This window comes from Triticum aestivum, chromosome 6B (assembly GCF_018294505.1).
Source record: "Triticum aestivum cultivar Chinese Spring chromosome 6B, IWGSC CS RefSeq v2.1, whole genome shotgun sequence".
In the NCBI taxonomy this organism is placed as follows: Eukaryota; Viridiplantae; Streptophyta; class Magnoliopsida; order Poales; family Poaceae; genus Triticum; species Triticum aestivum.
In genome coordinates, this window is record NC_057810.1 from 697,246,479 (window position 1) to 697,269,703 (window position 23,225).

The 23,225-nt window shown below is 51.8% G+C and overlaps 1 protein-coding gene and 1 long non-coding RNA gene across 2 annotated transcripts in view; both read left to right on the forward strand.

Moving 5' to 3' along the window:
- Nucleotides 1-23,225, forward strand: part of LOC123139461 (wall-associated receptor kinase-like 8) — a 67,889-nt gene that overhangs the window by 17,775 nt on the left and 26,889 nt on the right. The gene's annotated exons all lie outside the window — the stretch shown is intronic.
- On the forward strand, nucleotides 18,522-20,599 carry LOC123139464 (uncharacterized). Its single transcript, XR_006469585.1, has 3 exons — nucleotides 18,522-18,596; nucleotides 18,664-18,789; nucleotides 19,585-20,599. It is a non-coding gene; the product is annotated as an uncharacterized lncRNA (long non-coding RNA).

The window sequence follows — 23,225 nt, forward strand, 5'->3', positions numbered from 1 at the left end:
CCGCAGGTGGTGGTGGGGGTCCCATTTGTGGTGGATCCGTGCGGTTAGTCCAAGACGCCAACATAGCCTGAATGTTAGTTAAACAAGCAAACTAGAAGATCAGAAGGAATGAAAGTGCAAAATTTTAGGTTGGTTTTAAGAGGGCAAAACTAACCGTCATCATCTGACGGTTGTAATCATCGTTTGCCTTCACTCGTTTCAAGTACTCCCGCACCTCGAGATTCCTATGCTCGACAAACTCCTTATATGCCTACATAATTTAGGTTGTTTCTAAGTGAGCAATGCTGAAAATAAACTGAGAATGCAAGATAGAAAAAGATAAAGAGGAAGTACTTACAGCATGCTGGCGGGCTAAGGGAGTCTATGAACGCCCCGTACTCTCTAACTGGCTCGGGTTGCTAGCCCGAGGCCGTGTGTACGAGATCGAAGGAGTGATCAAGCCATCGAAACACGGATACCGGCCATTCTTCTTCCCCTGGATGGCCACCACCGCTGTGTCGTCGATCTGAGACTGGGCGACCTCAGCAACAGGAACATCCGGATGCAACTCCTGATAGTGATGAATGTAAGACCCCAGGTGCTCCTCGGTCTTGCCGTAGTACTGGCTCTCGCCCTCCTTGCGATGACTCCGCTCGCGGGCCAGCTTCCACGACTCCATGTCTGAGAGCGGCCTCTTCAACTTGTCCTCCTACAACGTCAAATAGAAGTCAGCCATACATAAGAACATGACGTAAAGAAGAACAAAAATGCATCATGCACATAGATATACCTTCATGGCCTTGAAGCCCCAGTGGTTCCTGTTTCCTTGGCCGTGTGTCCCGTCGTCTACACGGTTAGCCCGGGCCTTGATGCTCTTGGCAGCAAACTCTGCATCGGCGCCGAGCCACCTATCCACCAAACTCGCCCATCCGTCATGCCTTCCGTAGCACCAACGAGGAACAACCTATGCAAATTTTGGAAGCATGACATGTGAGCACGAAACATATAGTTGACTGCTTGAAACAATGAAAAGTTAGTAATAGTTACCATCATGAACTGCTCCTTGCTCAAGGTAAGTCGTAGCTTCTGCGCTTGAGTTTTGGGCATCTTTTGTTGCAGGTAGTAGTGGTAGTACTGCGAGACGGCAACCCAGCGCACCTCGTACTGCAACTGACGAGCTTTCTTCTTCGCAGCCGCAAGCAAGACCACGTCGGCTCTGGCCTTGTGCTCGTCAAGAACTCTATAGAGTTGCTGCAATCATGCAAAAACCAGAAGTAAACAAGGCATGAGTTGAGTGTTTCAATGATAAACTATGAACGAAACTGAAGACAAGTGATTCAGAAGAGAACTTACCCAAAATTTGGTGATCACGACCTTAGCGGTCGTCCCGTACTCCACGTTGCTGCAAGCCTCGTAGTGGGCCCAGCTCATGGCCAAAACCCGCTGCTGCGGGTCCCTGTCTGGCCGCATACTATTGTAATGATCATTAAAAGAACTTACATTTTCTAGAACCCATATGAATCATCACTATTGTAATCTATTTGTGGACCGGTCTCATCATCACTATCACGCATATCTTCTTCGTTGTCTGACGGAGGTGGAGGCTCTTCCTCATCGTCAGCGTCTTCATTTAACTTTTCAAGCATAATTATGTCTCTTTGATTCACAACTGCCTCACCATCAATCCGTGCGTCGTCGTCGTTTGGGTCCAGGTCAACATAACCCAAGTCATCATCCTCGTTGCTTCGGACCACGTCATCATGTTCCTCTTGACAGAACACTCCCTCGTATGTCATGGGGTTTATGTTGTAGTAATCATCATCGTTCGGGTCCGGTAGCTTACCATGCGGCGACACCTTGAACACAACTTCCCAACCCTTTAGGTACTCTTTCTGGCATGGGTAAGGCAGATAATATACTTGTGTGGCCTGGGTAGCAGCGATAAAGAGATCAGCTCCGGCATAGACGGTTGATGGTTTAACTTCAACTAAACCAACAGAAGGCGTATGTCTCAGACCCTTTTTGGGGTCGAACCATCGGCATTTGAACACAATGAGACTTAGGTGTTCGCGGCCACGTTTGAATGTAAGCTCGTATATTTTTCCTACCCTTCCGTAGTAATCTACTTTATTATCTCCTTCAGTGAAGACTCCGGTATTTATGGTTTTGGGATCAGGCCGACTGTTCTGGTGCTCCTCTGCATGGAAGCGATACCCATTCACATCATACTTTTCGCATGTCATGATGACGGGATCAAAACCCATAGAAACCCATCTCAATTCTTCATCCATTGATCCGGTCGGATCATTTCCCTACAAGTTTAATTGAAATTATAGGGTGCATGAGTTTAATTGAAATTATAGGGTGCATGAGTTTAATTGAAATTATAGGGTGCATGAGTTTAATTGAAAGTGTGAAAATTTACTTTCTCCATGAACCACGCAACGAAATTTTTCCTTCCATCAGCACCCTTTCGGAGAAGAGCAAGTGCCTCCGCTTTAGTAGGAGGCAGCATTCCTGTCCATTCTTCTTCAACGAATCGACTACAATAAGAAAAGCGGTATAAGAACTAGGCAAAGTGAACATAACGAATTGACTCAAAGAATGGTGCTAAGGTATTACCTCATCCACTCATCCTCAACTTCCTTGATGTTGTGCAAGATATAGAACATGACATCCTCCCACTCATCTCGTGGCATGAGATAAGGTTTCGAGCATCCAGCCCTACCACCTTGCCCGATGAATAGAGGCAACTTGGGTTTATACTTGGGTTCTTCTGTATTGTATCGGGACACCTTATTGTGCAACGTGGGAACATGGTCCGGATAGTAGGTTGTCCTGAGGTCTGCCACCTCCTCTAGGATAACTGCCTCAGCTATGGAAGCTTCAATCTTAGCTTTGTTTCCACATTTCTGTCTCAGATGCTTGTTCTGTCTCTCAGGGCCATACTGCCAACGATTCTGCACAGGGCCCCCCAACAATACCTCGTTCGGGAGGTGCAAAATGAGATGTGTCATCGGAGTAAAGAAGCCTGGTGGGAAGATCTTCTCTAGCTTGCATATCAACTCTGGCGCCTTCTTATGCATTTCTTTTATCTTCTCAGGACATACTTCTTTAGCACAAAGCGTGCGGAAGAAATGGCTTAACTCCGCAAGCACACGCCAGACACGCTCGGGAACATAGCCCCGAACCATCACCGGCATAATCCGCTCAATCCATACATGATAGTCATGACTCTTGAGCCCGGTCACTCTGCCCGTTGAAAGATTGACCCCCTTACTTATATTCGACGCATAACCATCAGTGAACTTCACGACGTGTTTCAGCCACTTGAATACCTCCATCTTATGATCCTTTTTAAGTACGAAGTCAGCATCTGGCTTGAACCAAGATTTTCGACTGCCTGTGGGAGGCTGCATGTGTAGACGTGGTCTATCACAAATATTCTGTTGATCAACTCTAGCATTAACATTATCCTTTGTCTTATCAGGAATGTTGAGGATCGTGCGAAAAAGGGACTCTGCGACATTCTTTTCGGTGTGCATCACGTCTATGTTGTATGGAAGTTTGAGGTCCTTAAAATAGGGAAGCTGCGTGAAGGGGGTAATGTGAGTCCAGTTGTGCGTCTCACCATATCCTTCAAAAAATTTCCCTTTACCTTTCCCTTTTCCTTTGCCCTCGCCCTCGTCTTCGCCTGTGGCTTTGCCTTTGCCTTTGCCTTTGCCTTTCCCTTCACCTGCAGGCTTAAGAGCTTTCAGCTAAGCAAGCACATCCGCACCAGAAAACATTGGAATCTCGTTTACTTCATGGACAACTTTGCCTTTTGTGAAGTTCTTCTTGTCTTCCCTATCAGGATGGTCTGGAGGGAGGAACTGTCGATGCAGGTCAAATGCAACATACTTGCCACCCTTCTTCAGCCAAATGAAAATCAAGGCCTGCATGCACACTGGGCAAGGCATCTTTCCACTTGTACACCATCCGCAGAACAAGGCATAACCGGGAAAGTCATGCATGCAATATTGTAGCCAAACTTTCATCAAGAAATTTTTCTGCAGATGTCGGTCGTATGTCAACCTCGGGAAGTACCAAGAATGGTGCAAATCATCCACCAACGGCTGCATAAACACACTCAAATTCTTCCCCGGATATTCAGGCCCCGGAATTATAAGCGACAGGAACATGGTCTTGCGTTGCATTATGGCGCCTGGAGGGAGATTCAGCGGAATAACAAATACGGGCCAACAGCTGTATGGATTAGACGACATACCATATGGATTGAACCCATCACCTGTTATAGCAATTCTGACATTCCCAGCCTCGGTTGCTTCCTCCGGGTACTCTATATCGAATGACTTCCATGCTTCACCTCCTGATGGATGTACAATTTTTTTTGGATTGTACCTTTTCCCTTCCTTGTGCCACTTCATCATTTTGGCAGACTCCTCGGTGATGAAAAGGCGCTGCAGTCTTTTTATAAAATCAAGATACCGAAGAACCTTCACAGGGATTTTTAGCTGCTGCTTCTGATCATGCTTATCGACCACCTCAATATACCGAGAGGAACCGCACTTCCTACAGTACTTGTCATCCGCATACTCATGCCTAAACAAAAGGCAATTCTTTGGACAAACATGTATTTTCTCATAGTCCATCGAGAGCGCCTTCATGATTTCCTTCGTACCGTACATGGTTTTCGGCAGTTCATGGCCCTCAGGCAGGCTGTTAGCCCATACTCCCAGAAATGCTTCGAAGCAACCTCGGCTACAGCCGTACTCAGCCTTGACTGCCATCAGTTGCGATATGGCATCCAACACAGACAGCTTGGCACCCTCATAGAGAGGTTTCTTTGACGAGGCCAAGATTTCCAGGAAGGCCTTTGCGGTTTCCTCCGGCTCCTCCGGTTCATTCGCTGAATGTGACAGAGGTGTCGGTTGTGCAGCAAAGACATCATCTAGCATGTCTCTAACCCCATCGTCCTCATAACCAGCGACGCGTTGTCGTATCACATCCTCTCTACCATGGTCCCGCTGGGCAAAGTTTATCGGCATATTAAAGTTGGGCATAAATCCATGCGTGCGAAGGTGCTTAGTCATCTCACTCTTATCTCTGCGAATACGCCTCTTACATCTGGCACACGGGCATTCTGGCACCATCCTCATTGGACTACGGAATATCTCTTTCAAAAACACATCAGTTTTCTCGACCCACTCTGTTGTTACTTGATTCCGACGGAAAAACCCACTATACATCCACTGATTATCTGCTATCTCTGCTTTATTGGAAGCCACACAACAAAATTAAGGATTCATTTAAATTACTCACATCAATATTTTATTTTTTACAAGGTTGACGAGAAACGACATTTAATCCACCTACATCTCTAATAGGTAAAGATGGGTCCTAATCCCACCCGAGAATGTGTAGATTGAGTACATTGTCCATGCTCTACCCCATTCCGAGACAAAATTTCGGCAGCACCTCCCCACTGTTCTCCAAATACACGTCTCGGCAAAATGTCGAGAGAATGTGCATCCGGAGAACAACAGGGAGGCGCCACCGAAATCCTGTCTCGGAACGGGGTAGAGCATGAACAACGTACCCAATCTACACATCCTCGGGCTGTCCGTGGAAAGCGCTGGACAATCCGAAAGAGCTGCGGTGATAAATATGCAATTGAATGCATATTTATCGATGCAACCCTTTCGGACGGGATACCTAGGTTACGCGACTTGACGTGAAAATTTAATCTAGTGACATGAAAAAAAAGTGGACGAGGTCATGGAATTGTTGCTCACCCTCCGATGTAGTCGATCAAAGGAGACGGACGATCGTGGACCAACACCTCCAACATCGACAATCACTCCACGAAGATGGAACACCACAAATCCTGTTAATTACACCGAGTGAAAAAAATTTAGGTCATCACCTCACATTAAGCATTGACACTTTTAACTATGAAAAAAAATCATGTTTCGTCAAGTGTCAAATTTTGTCCTTCAATTTTTTTGCAACATCATCATGATTAAATAACCACTGATCATATCATAATTTTGCAGCACATCTCACATAGCTACTTAACATTAAGCACTGACACTTAAAACTATGAAAAAAAAATCTTATTTTGTCAAGTGTCAAATTTTGTCCGGTTCAATTTTTTGACAAGATCATCATAATAAAAATAATCACTCATCTTATACCAATTTTAGAGCACATCTCAAATGACAAGATCATCATGATAAAAATAATGCAAACTAACAACCTAACATCCTAACATCCAACATTCAACTATATATCAACCTAACAACCTAACATCTAACATCTAACCTAACAATCTAACATCCAACATCCATCCATGCATTCATTCATCCATCCAACAGTAGAAAAAAATGGAAAAAAATGAAAAAAAAACGTAGCTCACCGAGAGGGGCGTGGCAGGGGGCGAGGCGGTGGAGGGGATGGTGAGGCAGGGGCGGTCGGGGACGGGAGGGACGGTGCCGGACGGAGCCGCGACCGGCTCTAGGAGCCGCGGCCGGCGGGGTCGGGAGAGGCCGGGGCGCCGGGGTCGGGGGAGGCCGGCGCAGTGGTGGGGTCGGGGAGGCCGGTGCAGCGCGTGGTCAGGGGAGGCCGGGGCGACGGTGGGTGGAGACGGCGGCGTCGGCCGGTGTGGAGGCGGGGGCGGCAACGCGGCTGTGGAGGCGGGGAGGGCAGCGGGCGTGGTGGAGGCGGGGAGGGCGGCGGCGGCAGGGGGAGGTGGAGGCGGGGAGGGCGGCGGCGGCAGGGGAGGTGGGGGGTGCGGCGGCGGCGGCAGGTCAGGGTGGGGGGTGCGGCGGCGGCGGCAGGTCGGGGTGGAGGGTGCGGCGGCGGCGCAGGTCGGGGTCGGGGGGTGCGGCGGCGGCAGCTAGCTCGGGGTGTGGGGAGACAGTGAGTGGATGGGGGGTAACGCGAGTGGATAAGGTCAACTATGCCGACGGCTAAGCCGTCGGCATAGCTCAGGGCGCCACGTGGCACCTATGCCGACGGCTTAGCCGTAGGCATACTTTTTTTTCTTTTTTATTAACCACGTCACCGATCCGCCTACAAGCTTCCCTATGGCCGCAGCTTTGCCGTCGGCATATTTTTATTTTTTACTTTTCTTATTTTGTATAAATTTTATAATGTTTTCTTATTTTTTATAAATGTTTTAATGTTTTCTTATACATATTTTTTACATGCAGAACATTATTTAAGATGTACCATACATTTTCTTTAATGATTTGAAACATTATTTTTAATGACATGATCTTTTTTATATTGTACAACAATTTTCTAAAATATCACGTATATTTTTTTCTATGGTCTCGTGAAAGGTGATACATAGGAGAGCAACTGACTGAGGGGTACCGTTACCGAGTGCCTGATCCGGTAACTATGCGAGTGCCTCATCCGTCTACTACCGTGTCATCGTCGTCCGTTAAGGGGGGCCACGCCCCGGAGACGCGTGCCGCCTCTTCGGACATGCCACCGCACCACACTGCATGTATGAGGGCCCGGTGCGACGCTCCGGTGGCATTGCTACCCCCCAGGGCCCCCGACCCGCCTAACCCTGTAGCGTTTGACCACGGGATCTAGCCCTTTGACTTTGCACGGACGGGATTTGACCAGTGGACCTCTCCACCCGGTTGTGTTAGGTCAGCTCAGAGGGACACCTGGGAGCAACATTCGGGCCAAACCGACAGCTACATCCCCTCCGTGTAAACCCGATGCGTCCGTTTTCCCCCTTCAGGTGACGGCGGCGGCGCCGTCCGTGAGGGGGGGCACACCCGGACACGTGTGCCGGGCGTTTGCAACCACCATAACACTTCCAAACACATGAGAGGCTGCCTACGCAAGATTTGGTGGCATGCTAGCCCCCGGAGGCCGCCGGCCACAGCCGTAGACGCGCGAAGGGCAATCCGCGTAGAGGGGATTTTTCGGATACTTCTCCATCACCAAAAAATATTAAAAAAATATTATCGTTCCTATAGCACATGTGCACACGTCGTGCAAAAAAAACTCATGATTTTATCGCGCTCCGAGTATTTAATAATATTCACGCCGCATCGTTACCGCAGAATGGCCACTATCGTGTCATCGCCGTCCGTTAGGGGGGGCCACGCCCCGGAGACGCGTGCCGCCTCTTCGGACATGCCACCACACCACCCCGCATGTATGAGGGCCCGGTGCGACACTCCGGTGGCATTGCTACCCCCCCCCCCCCAGGGCCCCCGACCCGCCTAACCCTGTAGCGTTTGACCACGGGATCTAGCCCTTTGACTTTGCACGGACGGGATTTGACCAGTGGACCTCTCCACCCGGTTGTGTTAGGTCAGCCCATAGGAACACTTTGGAGCAACATCCGGGCCAGACCCACAGCAAGATCCCCTCCGTGTAGACCCGACGCGTCCGTTTCCCCCCTTCAGGTGCCGGCGGTGGCGCCGTCCGTGAGGGGGGCCAAACCCCGGAGACGCGTGCCGCCTCTTCGGACATGCCACCACACCACCCCGCATGTATGAGGGCCCGGTGCGATGCTCCGGTGGCATTGCTACCCCCCAGGGCCCCTGTCCTGCCTAACCCTAGAGCGGTTGACCACGAGATCTTGCCCTTTGACTTTCCACGGACAGGCTTTGAACAGTGGACCTCTCCACCCGGTTGTGTTAGGTCAGCTCAGAGGGACACCTGGGAGCAACATCCGGGCCAAACCGACAGCTACATCCCCTCCGTGTAGACCCGATGCGTCCGTTTTCCCCCTCCAGGTGACGGCGGCGGCGCCGTCCGTGAGGGGGGGCACACCCGGACACGCGTGCCGGGCGTTTGCAACCACCACAACACTTCCAAACACATGAGAGGCTGCCTACGCAAGATTTGGCGGCATGCTAGCCCCCGGAGGCCGCCGGCCACAGCCGTAGACGCGCGAAGGGCAATCCGCGTAGAGGGGATTTTTCGGATACTTCTCCATCACCAAAATTTATGAAAAAAATATTATCGTTCCTATAGCACATGTGCACACGTCGTGCAAAAAAAAACTCATGATTTTATCGCGCTCCGAGTATTTAATAATATTCACGCCGCATCGTTACCGCAGAATGGCTACTACCGTGTCATCGCCGTCCGTTAGGGGGGGCCACGCCCCGGAGATGCGTGCCGCCTCTTCGGACATGCCACCACACCACCCCGCATGTATGAGGGCCCGGTGCGACGCTCCGGTGGCATTGCTACCCCCCCAGGGCCCCCGACCCGCCTAACCCTGTAGCGTTTGACCACGGGATCTAGCCCTTTGACTTTGCACGGACGGGATTTGACCAGTGGACCTCTCCACCCGGTTGTGTTAGGTCAGCCCATAGGAACACTTTGGAGCAACATCCGGGCCAGACCCACAGCAAGATCCCCTCCGTGTAGACCCGACGCGTCCGTTTCCCCCCTCCAGGTGCCGGCGGTGGCGCCGTCCGTGAGGGGGGCCAAACCCCGGAGACGCGTGCCGCCTCTTCGGACATGCCACCACACCACCCCGCATGTATGAGGGCCCGGTGCAATGCTCCGGTGGCATTGCTACCCCCCCAGGGCCCTTGTCCTGCCTAACCCTAGAGCGGTTGACCACGAGATCTTGCCCTTTGACTTTCAAAGGACAGGCTTTGAACAGTAGACCTCTCCACCTGGTTGTGTTAGGTCAGCTCAGAGGGACACCTGGGAGGAACATCCGGGCCAAACCGACAGCTACATCCCCTCCGTGTAGACCCGATGCGTCCGTTTTCCCCCTCCAGGTGACGGCGGCGGCGCCGTCCGTGAGGGGGGCACACCCGGACACGCGTGCCGGGCGTTTGCAACCACCACAACACTTCCAAACACATGAGAGGCTGCCTACGCAAGATTTGGCGGCATGCTAGCCCCCGGAGGCCGCCGGCCACAGCCGTAGACGCGCGAAGGGCAATTCGCGCACAGGGGATTTTTCGGATACTTCTCCATTACCAAAATTTATGAAAAAATATTATGGTTCCTATAGCACATGTGCACACGTCGTGCAAAAAAAACTCATGATTTTATCGCGCTCCGAGTATTTAATAATATTCACGCCGCATCGTTACCGCAGAATGGCTACTACCGTGTCATCGCCGTCCGTTAGGGGGGGCCACGCCCCGGAGACGCGTGCCGCCTCTTCGGACATGCCACCACACCACCCCGCATGTATGAGGGCCCGGTGCGACACTCCGGTGGCATTGCTCCCCCCCCCCAGGGCCCCCGACCCGCCTAACCCTGTAGCGTTTGACCACGGGATCTAGCCCTTTGACTTTGCACGGACGGGATTTGACCAGTGGACCTCTCCACCCGGTTGTGTTAGGTCAGCCCATAGGAACACTTTGGACCAACATCCGGGCCAGAGCCACAGCAAGATCCCCTCCGTGTAGACCCGACGCGTCCGTTTCCCCCCTCCAGGTGCCGGCGGTGGCGCCGTCCGTGAGGGGGGCCAAACCCCGGAGACGCGTGCCGCCTCTTCGGACATGCCACCACACCACCCCGCATGTATGAGGGCCCGGTGCGATGCTCCGGTGGCATTGCTACCCCCCAGGGCCCCTGTCCTGCCTAACCCTAGAGCGGTTGACCACGAGATCTTGCCTTTGACTTTCCATGGACAGGCTTTGAACAGTGGACCTCTTCACCCGGTTGTGTTAGGTCAGCTCAGAGGGACACCTGGGAGCAACATCCGGGCCAAACCGACAGCTACATCCCCTCCGTGTAGACCCGATGCGTCCGTTTTCCCCCTCCAGGTGACGGCGGCGGCGCCGTCCGTGAGGGGGGCACACCCGGACATGCGTGCCGGGCGTTTGCAACCACCACAACACTTCCAAACACATGAGAGGCTACCTACGCAAGATTTGGCGGCATGCTAGCCCCCGGAGGCCGCCGGCCACAGCCGTAGACGCGCGAAGGGCAATCCGCGTAGAGGGATTTTTCGGATACTTCTTCCATCACCAAAATTATGAAAAAAATATTATCGTTCCTATAGCACATGTGCACACGTCGTGCAAAAAAAACTCATGATTTTATCGCGCTCCGAGTATTTAATAATATTCACGCCACATCGTTACCGCAGAATGGCTACTACCGTGTCATCGCCGTCCGTTAGGGGGGGCCACGCCCCGGAGACGCGTGCCGCCTCTTCGGACATGCCACCACACCACCCCGCATGTATGAGGGCCCGGTGCGACGCTCCGGTGGCATTGCTACCCCCCAGGGCCCCCGACCCGCCTAACCCTGTAGCGTTTGACCACGGGATCTAGCCCTTTGACTTTGCACGGACTGGATTTGACCAGTGGACCTCTCCACCCGATTGTGTTAGGTCAGCCCATAGGAACACTTTGCAGCAACATCCGGGCCAGACCCACAGCAAGATCCCCTCCGTGTAGACCCGACGCGTCCGTTTCCCCCCTCCAGGTGCCGGCGGTGGCGCCGTCCGTGAGGGGGGCCAAACCCCGGAGACGCGTGCCGCCTCTTCGGACATGCCACCACACCACCCCGCATGTATGAGGGCCCGATGCGATGCTCCGGTGGCATTGCTACCCCCCGAGGGCCCCTGTCCTGCTTAAGCCTAGAGCGGTTGACCACGAGATCTTGCCCTTTGACTTTCCACGAACAGGCTTTGAACAGTGGACCTCTCCACCCGGTTGTGTTAGGTCAGCTCAGAGGGACACCTGGGAGCAACATCCGGGCCAAACCGACAGCTACATCCCCTCCGTGTAGACCCGATGCGTCCGTTTTCCCCCTCCAGGTGACGGCGACGGCGCCGTCCGTGAGGGGGGCACACCCGGACACGCGTGCCGGGCGTTTGCAACCACCACAACACTTCCAAACACATGAGAGGCTGCCTACGCAAGATTTGGCGGCATGCTAGCCCCCCGGAGGCCGCCGGCCACAGCCGTAGACGCGCGAAGGGCAATCCGCGTAGAGGGGATTTTTCGGATACTTCTCCATTACCAAAATTAATGAAAAAATATTATGGTTCCTATAGCACATGTGCACACTCGTGCAAAAAAAACTCATTATTTTATTGCGCTCCGAGTATTTAATAATATTCACGCCGCATCGTTACCGCAGAATGGCTACTACCGTGTCATCGCCGTCCGTTAGGGGGGGCCACGCCCCAGAGACGCGTGCCGCCTATTCGGACATGCCACCACACCACCCCGCATGTATGAGGGCCCGGTGCGACGCTCCGGTGGCATTGCTACCCCCCCATGGCCCCTGACCCGCCTAACCCTGTAGCGTTTGACCACGGGATCTAGCCCTTTGACTTTGCACGGACGGGATTTGACTAGTGTACCTCTCCACCCGGTTGTGTTAGGTCAGCCCATAGGAACACTTTGGAGCAACATCCGGGCCAGACCCACAGCAAGATCCCCTCCGTGTAGACCCGACGCGTCCGTTTCCCCCCTCCAGGTGCCGGCGGTGGCGCCGTCCGTGAGGGGGGCCAAACCCCGGAGACGCGTGCCGCCTCTTCGGACATGCCACCACACCACCCCGCATGTATGAGGGCCCGGTGCGATGCTCCGGTGGCATTGCTACCCCCCCCAGGGCCCCTGTCCTGCCTAACCCTAGAGCGGTTGACCACGAGATCTTGCCCTTTGACTTTCCACGGACAGGCTTTGAACAGTGGACCTCTCCACCCGGTTGTGTTAGGTCAGCTCAGAGGGACACCTGGGAGCAACATCCGGGCCAAACCGACAGCTACATCCCCTCCGTGTAGACCCGATGCGTCCGTTTCCCCCTCCAGGTGCCGGCGGCGGCGCCGTCCGTGAGGGGGGGCACACCCGGACACGCGTGCCGGGCGTTTGCAACCACCACAACACTTGCAAACACATGAGAGACTGCCTACGCAAGATTTGGCGGCATGCTAGCCCCCGGAGGCCGCCGGCCACAGCCGTAGACGCGCGAAGGGCAATCCGCGTAGAGGGGATTTTTTGGATACTTCTCCATCACCAAAAATTATGAAAAAAATATTATCGTTCCTATAGCACATGTGCACACGTCGTGCAAAAAAAACTCATGATTTTATCGCGCTCCGAGTATTTAATAATATTCACGCCGCATCGTTACCGCAGAATGGCTACTACCGTGTCATCGCCGTCCGTTAGGGGGGGGCCACGCCCCGGAGACGCGTGCCGCCTCTTCGGACATGCCACCACACCACCCCGCATGTATGAGGGCCCGGTGCGACGCTCCGGTGGCATTGCTACCCTCCCAGGGCCCCCGTCCCGCTTAACCCTGTAGCGTTTGACCACGGGATCTAGCCCTTTGACTTTGCACGGACGGGATTTGACCAGTGGACCTCTCCACCCGGTTGTGTTAGGTCAGCCCATAGGAACACTTTGGAGCAACATCCGGGCCAGACCCACAGCAAGATCCCCTCCGTGTAGACCCGACGCGTCGTTTCCCCCCTCCAGGTGCCGGCGGTGGCGCCGTCCGTGAGGGGGGCCAAACCCCGGAGACGCGTGCCGCCTCTTCGGACATGCCACCACACCACCCCGCATGTATGAGGGCCCGGTGCGAGCTCCGGTGGCATTGCTACCCCCCAGGGCCCCTGTCCTGCCTAACCCTAGAGCGGTTGACCACGAGATCTTGCCCTTTGACTTTCCACGGACAGGCTTTGAACAGTGGACCTCTCCACCCGGTTGTGTTAGGTCAGCTCAGAGGGACACCTGGGAGCAACATCCGGGCCAAACCGACAGCTACATCCCCTCCGTGTAGACCCGATGCGTCCGTTTTCCCCCTCCAGGTGACGGCGGCGGCGCCGTCCGTGAGGGGGGGCACACCCGGACACGCGTGCCGGGCGTTTGCAACCACCACAACACTTCCAAACACATGAGAGGCTGCCTACGCAAGATTTGGCGGCATGCTAGCCCCCGGAGGCCGCCGGCCACAGCCGTAGACGCGCGAAGGGCAATCCGCGTAGAGGGTATTTTTCGGATACTTCTTCATCACCAAAATTTATGAAAAAAATATTATCGTTCCTATAGCACATGTGCACACGTCGTGCAAAAAAAACTCATGATTTTATCGCGCTCCGAGTATTTAATAATATTCACGCCGCATCGTTACCGCAGAATGGCTACTACCGTGTCATCGCCGTCCGTTAGGGGGGCCACGCCCCGGAGACGCGTGCCGCCTCTTCGGATATGCCACCACACCACCCCGCATGTATGAGGGCCCGGTGCGACGCTCCGGTGGCATTGCTACCCCCCAGGGCCCCCGACCCGCCTAACCCCGTAGCGTTTGACCACGGGATCTAGCCCTTTGACTTTGCACGGACGGGATTTGACCAGTGGACCTCTCCACCCGGTTGTGTTAGGTCAGCCCATAGGAACACTTTGGAGCAACATCCGGGCCAGACCCACAGCAAGATCCCCTCCGTGTAGACCCGACGCGTCCGTTTCCTCCCTCCAGGTGCCGGCGGTGGCGCCGTCCGTGAGGGGGGCCAAACCCCGGAGACGCGTGCCGCCTCTTTGGACATGCCACCACACCACCCCACATGTATGAGGGCCCGGTGCGATGCTCCGGTGGCATTGCTACCCCCCAGGGCCCCTGTCCTGCCTAACCCTAGAGCGGTTGACCACGTGATCTTGCCCTTTGACTTTCCACGGACAGGCTTTGAACAGTGGACCTCTCCACCCGGTTGTGTTAGGTCAGCTCAGAGGGACACCTGGGAGCAACATCCGGGCCAAACCGACAGCTACATCCCCTCCGTGTAGACCCGATGCGTCCGTTTTCCCCCTCCAGGTGACGGCGGCGACGCCGTCTGTGAGGGGGGGCACACCCGGACACGCGTGCTGTTTGCAGAGCAGTATCCACAGCAGAGGTAACAAATTCAAAAGTTCTGTACATAGCACAATCCTCAGCAAGGCTCTCTCCCTACCTGCTCAATCTGATAATAGCAACCCCTCGACCCTCCACTCTCAGTTTCATATCAGATCAAGAGAGAGAGGACACACCTGGGAAAGAGCGCACACGGACAAAACCCACGCCAGCCCTCTAATCCGTCACCGAGGGGTTGCCTCCTGTTCAGGTCAGGCGAAAAGAACGACCGTCCAAGTGGCGCACATCTGTCAGATAAACCAATTAGAAATATTATCTTCCTGCATCACCTCTTACATATCCTCTGTTGAGTTAATATAACATAACTAATGATGGCACGTCATTGCTACCTTGCAAAGGACAGCTCCCAAAGCCAAATGTCAAGAACTTGCAACGCCTCCTGAGGTGCTTCTGCGTGCTTCCCGGCCACAAACATCCCAAACTTAATCACCACCTTAAATTTCCTCTACCGCATGAATCAAAAGGAAAAGAAAAATACATTAAGAACACTGAACACATACAAACCAGCCGGGGATAAAATATTGATTGTGAAATAGTTGACCTCTGGGAGTCAGAGCCATCATCATCGTCAAGCAGAGTGATATGAAACTCTTTGGCAGTGAAATGCAACGGGTCTGCCGTGTACATGCTCTTCCTGCCATCGTACACCGGCAGCCCCCCGCCGAGATAAGACGCCCTATGCAGGTTCACCGGCTTGTTGATCACTGCTCGGCTGAGGACGCGCGCATTGTGACTTCGAGCTCACCAAAATTTCCTTTTTCATTCCAGAACTTGTACCAATTGTGTTAGCAACATTTCAAGTGCACTTATAACTCGCATAGAAAGGAGATAAATATGTTTTACAGAATCAATGGTACATAAAGAAGCATGCCCAGGAAATGCATGCACACAACTTTCATGCCTGGAGAGATCAGTTGTCCTATCAACCTGTGCAGGTGCAAAACGAGTCAGCGAGTAGATATGAACTGAATAATGCTTAAAAATGTAACCAAAACAAGGCCCTAACTATAACACAGGTTATGACAGGAGTATGTACAATAACAATTTGAAGGAGTCAAGTACATGCAGTAGAAAATTCGTATATTGGAACAGTAAATCTTCTTTCTAAAAAAGTGAACTTGTAATGTGGCCAGCCTATCCACAATTATGGACGGCAGTACATTATATTTTGAAGATGAGCCAGAAAGACATTAAAAATCAGACATACATCAATATCCTTGGCTTTCATACTCTTTGGTTTCACCAGGTTTGTATTGCCAATCTCGATGACACCTACGCAGTGCCTTTCTGTTTCTGATAAAGTAAAAACAGAAGCAGATTGTCACGTAAAATAAATAATGTATACGTTGAAGGACTGAAGGATCTAGATAGAGTTCAATGTAAGTTTTTCAGGAAGAGAATAACTTCGGTCTTCTCAACCTCTTCATCGCTTTCCTCCTCAATTGACTCTTTCCATCTGTTAGATACCTCTTGCTTTTGTTTGGTTTACAAATACAAGCGTAGAGCCAAAACACGCATATATGAGATACTCTAGTTAAAGTGATCTTACTGATATTGTAATTGGGAAGAAAATGATGCATGCAAACCTTCTTAGAAAAGGTCTTTGGACGATCTGCTGAAGTACCAGCCTCTGCATTCAGTTTCACATGAAAACTATTGAGAAGAGATTTGTAAAAGGACAAATTCATAGGTACTCCCTCCGATCCGTAATCCTTGCTGTCGTTTTAGTTCAAAACGACGACAAGAATTATGGAACGGGGGTAGTACAAAATACTGAAAGGAGAATAAAAACTGTTCCAGCGGATGGTGCTTCATTTGTTTAGGAAAGTAAGTGCAGCAAAGCAGGAACATGTACTTGTTCTAATATAATTATCGTGCAGCAACACAATGCAAGCATAACGACAGATTTCCACCTTAATTTCAACTTGGGCAAAGTGTTGACGGTTTTCACCTACTATTGAAGTTGCCAAAACCATGCCCCAGGATTACAATGTTCCAGTTTACAGGAATCTTCACAAGAGCATACACAGATAAATAGGAACATTTACCCACAGAGAACATTGCAAAACTAATATACCCACATTGCACAATGAATCTGAATGGAAGATTAGGAGACACACACACACGCATGCACACATGATTTTCTTTAGGACAAGAGAGTGTTGCTAATTAATCATGGGGATAATAGAAGAACAAGAAACACACATCGTAGAGGTGGATGTCCTTGTCCAGCAGTTGGGCGATGAAATGGTTGGGCATGACCAGGTGCTTGGTGCCTAAGCTGCCCTTGCCCGGCTGGAGGGGGAACCGTATCGCCTTCGTCGATGCTGGAATCATGGTCTGGCCCGTGGCAGCCTTGGCTTGCGCGGGCATGGGCTCGGCCGGCGGCGGCTCCGAAGGGTGTGTCTGCGTCGGCCGCGGCGGCGAGTGATGAGGAAGCTCTTCCATTGCTTGCGCAGCTCGAGAGCCATACGGCCCAACGGCGGCAGCAGAGGAGGGGGCGGTCCCGCGCGTCAAGCAATACAGAGAGACAGAGAATGTGAGGATTGGGAACTCACCTTGCCTGATGCCCTCTCGACTTCTCCCTCTGTTGCTGTTTCCGGCGGTTCACGCTCATGGGCCAACAAGGAGGAAGGGACGGAGCGCAGGCCGAGGGCGGAGGAGATGGAGCTCGGGGGGAAGACGGAGGGCACGAGCGTGGGGGAGGGCAGCGGCGGCGGTGGTAACACTAGCTGGGAGGAGTCGCTCGCCCAATCCGACGCTCGAGGAAATCATGTTTTGTTTCTTTCTTCATTCGCTTGATATAGCAAGGATAATAACAGCGTCGACAGCCGGCTGTAAGCCTGTGCCATATCATCAAAGAGCCAGCTTAAAGCCGAGCCATATAATAGGCTAGCTATACACCGGCTGTTAAGTGGGCTTCATTAAAGCTTTGAATTATTAGTTCTTTAAGCTGGGTATAAACACGATTGGGTGGAATCTCCTAGCGTCGGCCTAGCGCCAGCGGTGTGAGCTGCAAGCCGGCTGCTCTGCTCGTACTGCGTGCTATAGCCGGGCGACTGCAGGAGAGCCCGCTCCATTCTCTTTCCTGCTTTCTCTCTCTGCCACGTAGGATGTGGATGAGCTGGCAAATGCTATAGCCTGATGAGTAAGCCTTATTATACATGCTCTAAAGTGCGCCTCTCTCGTCATTGGCTGCGCCGCTGTGATGATGTGGCATAGACGAGGGGGCGCCATTTGCGCGACGCTAAATGTGTTCGATGTGATGTGTTCATTTATTTTCTGGGTTTCCAAGCATGGAAGCACATTTTTTCAGTCATCTTTTGTTTAGCTCCATTCTATTTTTTACCACATACTATATGTTGATTAATCCTATATGTTTTCTTGTGCAGGGTGCTCAAGGGGCTCGGCCAAGTCGGATGCCAGGTGGTGCGCGCAGCCGAGGAGCGCCAGCCGCTGGCGCTTGATGTGGCGCTCCCCCCGTCGCTACCGCTCGTTCGCGGCTCCTCCCCCCCCCACCCCAACGGATCGCGATCGAGCCTTCCTTGTGCCAGCCCCTCGTGGCCATGAAGGGTGGCTGAGCCATCGGGAGCGACGGCGGCGGCCTGCTGCGGACGCTGCTGCGGCTCCCTCTTCTTCATCGATGGCTTCTACCTGTTTGCGTCGACGACATGTACATCCTGTCCTCCCCGTGCTTCTGCTTGCCCGGGACGCAACTCTTTGGTGTGCTCGAGAAGGTCTGTCTTCTCCCAGTTTCTCTCTCTAATCCCCAGTGCTCACACTTAGTCTACTCTTGTCTTGTAGATGTGCAAGAAGAAAAGGGCCACTGGATTGTACAGGAGGAACGGGATGCTGTTCTCTGCTACTCGACCTAGCCTTGCTGCTCGACCACACTCGACCTAGCCTTGCTGCTTGACCACATTGCCCCTGGTAAGCTCGTTGCTCTCCCTCCTCCTAGATTCATATGTGTCTGCTACTAAAACAAAAGTCAGCACCGATTAGCCTAGCACATGCCACTATTTATGTAGTTAATTGCTGCACTCAACTTTTTTACATGGTTTCTTAATCCTGGTTCGGCTCAATTCATTGATTCAGGCAGATCATGGAGACCGGTTCCTTGACTGGATCCTGCTAGGCTTTAGGTTTTTTTGTTCATATGCATATGGATTCTAGGTGCTTTTGTTCTTTTCTTTGTTTTGTTTATTATCTTTTTTGGCTTTATACCAATAGCCTGCTGATTTGTTGGTTGGTCCTGCTCGTCCTGTATCGTGATATTGAGGCATGTAAGTTTCAGTTTAATCTGGTCCATTTGAGTTAGGCTGCTTAATTTTTGTCCACTTGGCCTGCTTGTTTCGGGCTGTCATATTTAGGTTCATTTACTATGTTAATTATTAGCTCCTTCGGATTGTTTTATTTGATGGATTTTGGATGTACGTGCCTTTGCTACCTATTCAGTGAATGAACTGCTCGGCTTAGTTTCTTTGGGCATGTGCTTTATATAACTGATGGTAGGCGTCACTCTGGATTGTAGAAAACATGATAAGAGCATGGAGATGGATTGCTGCATATATATGCTGCCCACTCTGCCATTTTCTTGATCATGTGTGTAAATTTGAGCCACTGGTTTCATATGTCCTTTATTGTTGTTCCTTTTAATCTTCAGATGAGATAGAACATTCTGGTTGTGCTCTATTAACATGCTTGGATTTTGTGTGTGTTTTGCAGAAAACATGGTAAGGGCAAGGATGGATTTATGCAAATTCACGTCGTTGATGCGGGATCGCGCCGGCCCTCCCTTGTGCTAGCCAGCCATCAGGAAGCTCCTGGTGGTGCTCCTGGATGTGCTATGCATCACCTCATCCTCGTGCTCATCGGTGGGACGGTGCAAGGCGCAACTCCAATGCAGCGGCGTGGATGTGCGGTGTAGGAAGCGGTTCCTCGCCGGCCGGATGGCGTTCAGGCGCAACCCCGGCGCCCACTGAGTACTGCCTCGGCTACAACCTCCCTCGGTGAGCTCCATCTTCCTCCTGCTCTGCTTCGGCTACTGCATGGGACATGGCCAGGGCTACGATGATCAGTTATGGCTGGTATAGGCATGCTCTCGAGCAATTGAGGCATTTCTGGGTATTAATTTGGATCCCCCCTCATTTCTTTGAGCCATTTTGATCACGTTCTTATTTTAGTGGCTCTGTCCTTGGATGGTCATTTCTGATGAGTGATAACCAGGGCAGTTTCACCGTCGTAAGAACATATTGATCTGGTGATCCATCGAGAAAGAAGAAACGAAATACCTCACCTGGCTCCTCAGAGCTCAGACACTTTCGGCCGTCGGATCGGTTTCCTGATGCGATTCTGGCTGCCGGATCTCGCTCCGGATTGATCTCGGCCGTAAGATCGAGCCCGAGCTCCTGTAGCCATGAATAGTTACTCCTACGGTGAGATATCTCGTGCCACCACGTTTGAATCATGTGCCCCATTGGTCGGAAGCCATTCTTGCTAGGGCGATGATGATTAGCCGTGGCTGAAATAAGTGTGCCTTTGAGCAATCGAGGCACCTATGGGTATCAAGTTGGATCCTCCTCCTTGTCTCTAGAATCCTTTTTGATCCTTTGATACTTATTGTTCTGTCCTTGGATGGTCATTCTTGTTGAATGATAACCAGGGCAGCTCCATTGTATAAACAGATTAATATGGTGAAAGAGATGATGGGGGTAGATTATATGATTGAGGAAAGGCGAATCTGAGCCCGCTATGCATTGAACCCTGAACCCTTCTTATTTGTATTTAAAGGTGTTGCTTATTTATGCTCCAGTGTTTATAGTTGTCTTATGTAAAGATTTCTTCTCTCTCATACCTTTGATATTTTATTATTTGTTGTTGGTCCTTGATCTAATCTGGTTAAGAGTAAGTTGCACTTTGTTATTCTAGGATAAGCGATGGTTCAGGGTCCTACTTATTTCGGATTATCCTGACTATATGCTTGAATAGAAAATCTACGGTGTCTCAGGCATGTAAATCTAGCTCTTTTAGGCTTATCCTAACCATCACCACCGGACACGCGGGCTATGCCTACGCCCAGGGCCGTCGGCATAGGTCCATTGCCGTCGGCATAGATCTATGCCTACGGCTGCCGTCGGCATATCCCCGTCGGCGTAGATCACGTCAGCGTAGATGTGTCAGACCGTCGGCGTAGTATAGCCGTCGGCATAGGAGCATATACTGACGGCCGTGGGAGAGCCGTCGGCATAGTTTAGCCGTCGGCGTTGTTTTCCGTCTGACGGCAACGGACGGCGCCGTCAACAGCGCTGGCGATTCAGGGGACGACACGTGGCGCAGGTATGCTGACGGCTAGGCCGTCGGCATAGATTTCCATCTATGCCGACGGCCTAGCCGTCAGCATACCTGCGCCACGTGTCGTCCCCCGGCTTCTCCTGGCGGCAGGGCTATGCCTACGGCAAAGCCGTCGGCATAGATGGAAATCTATGTCGACGGCTTTGCCGTAGGCATATCTCTGCCACGTGGCAGCTCCTGGTAACTCCTGGGCGTATATATGCCGACGGCTTTGCCGTAGGCATAGCTTTTTTTTTTCTTTTCCCTGTTTTCTCTTTTCCAATTCATTTGACAGCATTTCAAAACAGAACAATATGAAATTATGCAGAAATATGACAATTCATCATGTGAACATACTCAAGTTCATCTAAACATACTCAAGTTCACCATCATCATCTAAACATACTCAAGTTCATCACATCATCTAAAGATCATCACCGATGGAAGTTCATGAACATAAAAGTAGTGCAAGACATGAAACATGATAAAAGTAGGAATATGAAAGGCATGGCACGATGGCCACATGCACGGAATCATCAAGCAAGAGCACCCCCGCCAAAACCACCACCTCCGCCAAAACCACCACCACCACCTCCGCCAAAACCACCACCACCACCTCCGCCAAAACCGCCATCGTGACCACCACCACTCTGCCAGATCAGAGTGACTGGGGTCGACGGAGCAGGAGTCGAGCCACCGGTCCCCTACATGTTTCGGAAAAGATTCTAACGGTAAATATGATATGATAGTGTTTCATGAACGAGAACTAGTTTGCTAGTAGTTAGGCAAATGTACTAACCGGACCATCACTGCCTAGTGCCACCCATTCATCGAACATGGGCATGTGTGGGGGTTCTCCCGCAGGTGGTGGTGGGGGTCCCATTTGTGGTGGATCCGTGCGGTTAGTCCAAGACGCCAACATAGCCTGAATGTTAGTTAAACAAGCAAACTAGAAGATCAAAAGGAATGAAAGTGCAAAAATTTAGGTTGGTTTTAAGAGGGCAAAACTAACCGTCATCATCTGACGGTTGTAATCATCGTTTGCCTTCACTCGTTTCAAGTACTCCCGCACCTCGAGATTCCTATGCTCGACAAACTCCTTATATGCCTACATAATTTAGGTTGTTTCTAAGTGAGCAATGCTGAAAATAAACTGAGAATGCAAGATAGAAAAAGATAAAGAGGAAGTACTTACAGCATGCTGGCGGGCTAAGGGAGTCTGTGAACGCCCCGTACTCTCTAACTGGCTCGGGTTGCTAGCCCGAGGCCGTGTGTACGAGATCGAAGGAGTGATCAAGCCATCGAAACACGGATACCGGCCATTCTTCTTCCCCTGGATGGCCACCACCGCCGTGTCGTCGATCTGAGACTGGGCGACCTCAGCAACAGGAACATCCGGATGCAACTCCTGATAGTGATGAATGTAAGACCCCAGGTGCTCCTCGGTCTTGCCGTAGTACTGGCTCTCGCCCTCCTTGCGATGACTCCGCTCGCGGGCCAGCTTCCACGACTCCATGTCTGAGAGCGGCCTCTTCAACTTGTCCTCCTATAACGTCAAATAGAAGTCAGCCATACATAAGAACATGACGTAAAGAAGAACAAAAATGCATCATGCACATAGATATACCTTCATGGCCTTGAAGCCCCAGTGGTTCCTGTTTCCTTGGCCGTGTGTCCCGTCGTCTCCACGGTTAGCCCGGGCCTTGATGCTCTTGGCAGCAAACTCTGCATCGGCGCCGAGCCACCTATCCACCAAACTCGCCCATCCGTCATGCCTTCCATAGCACCAACGAGGAACAACCTATGCAAATTTTGGAAGCATGACATGTGAGCACGAAACATATAGTTGACTGCTTGAAACAATGAAAAGTTAGTAATAGTTACCATCATGAACTGCTCCTTGCTCAAGGTAAGTCGTAGCTTCTGCGCTTGAGTTTTGGGCATCTTTTGTTGCAGGTAGTAGTGGTAGTACTGCGAGACGGCAACCCAGCGCACCTCGTACTGCAACTGACGAGCTTTCTTCTTCGCAGCCGCAA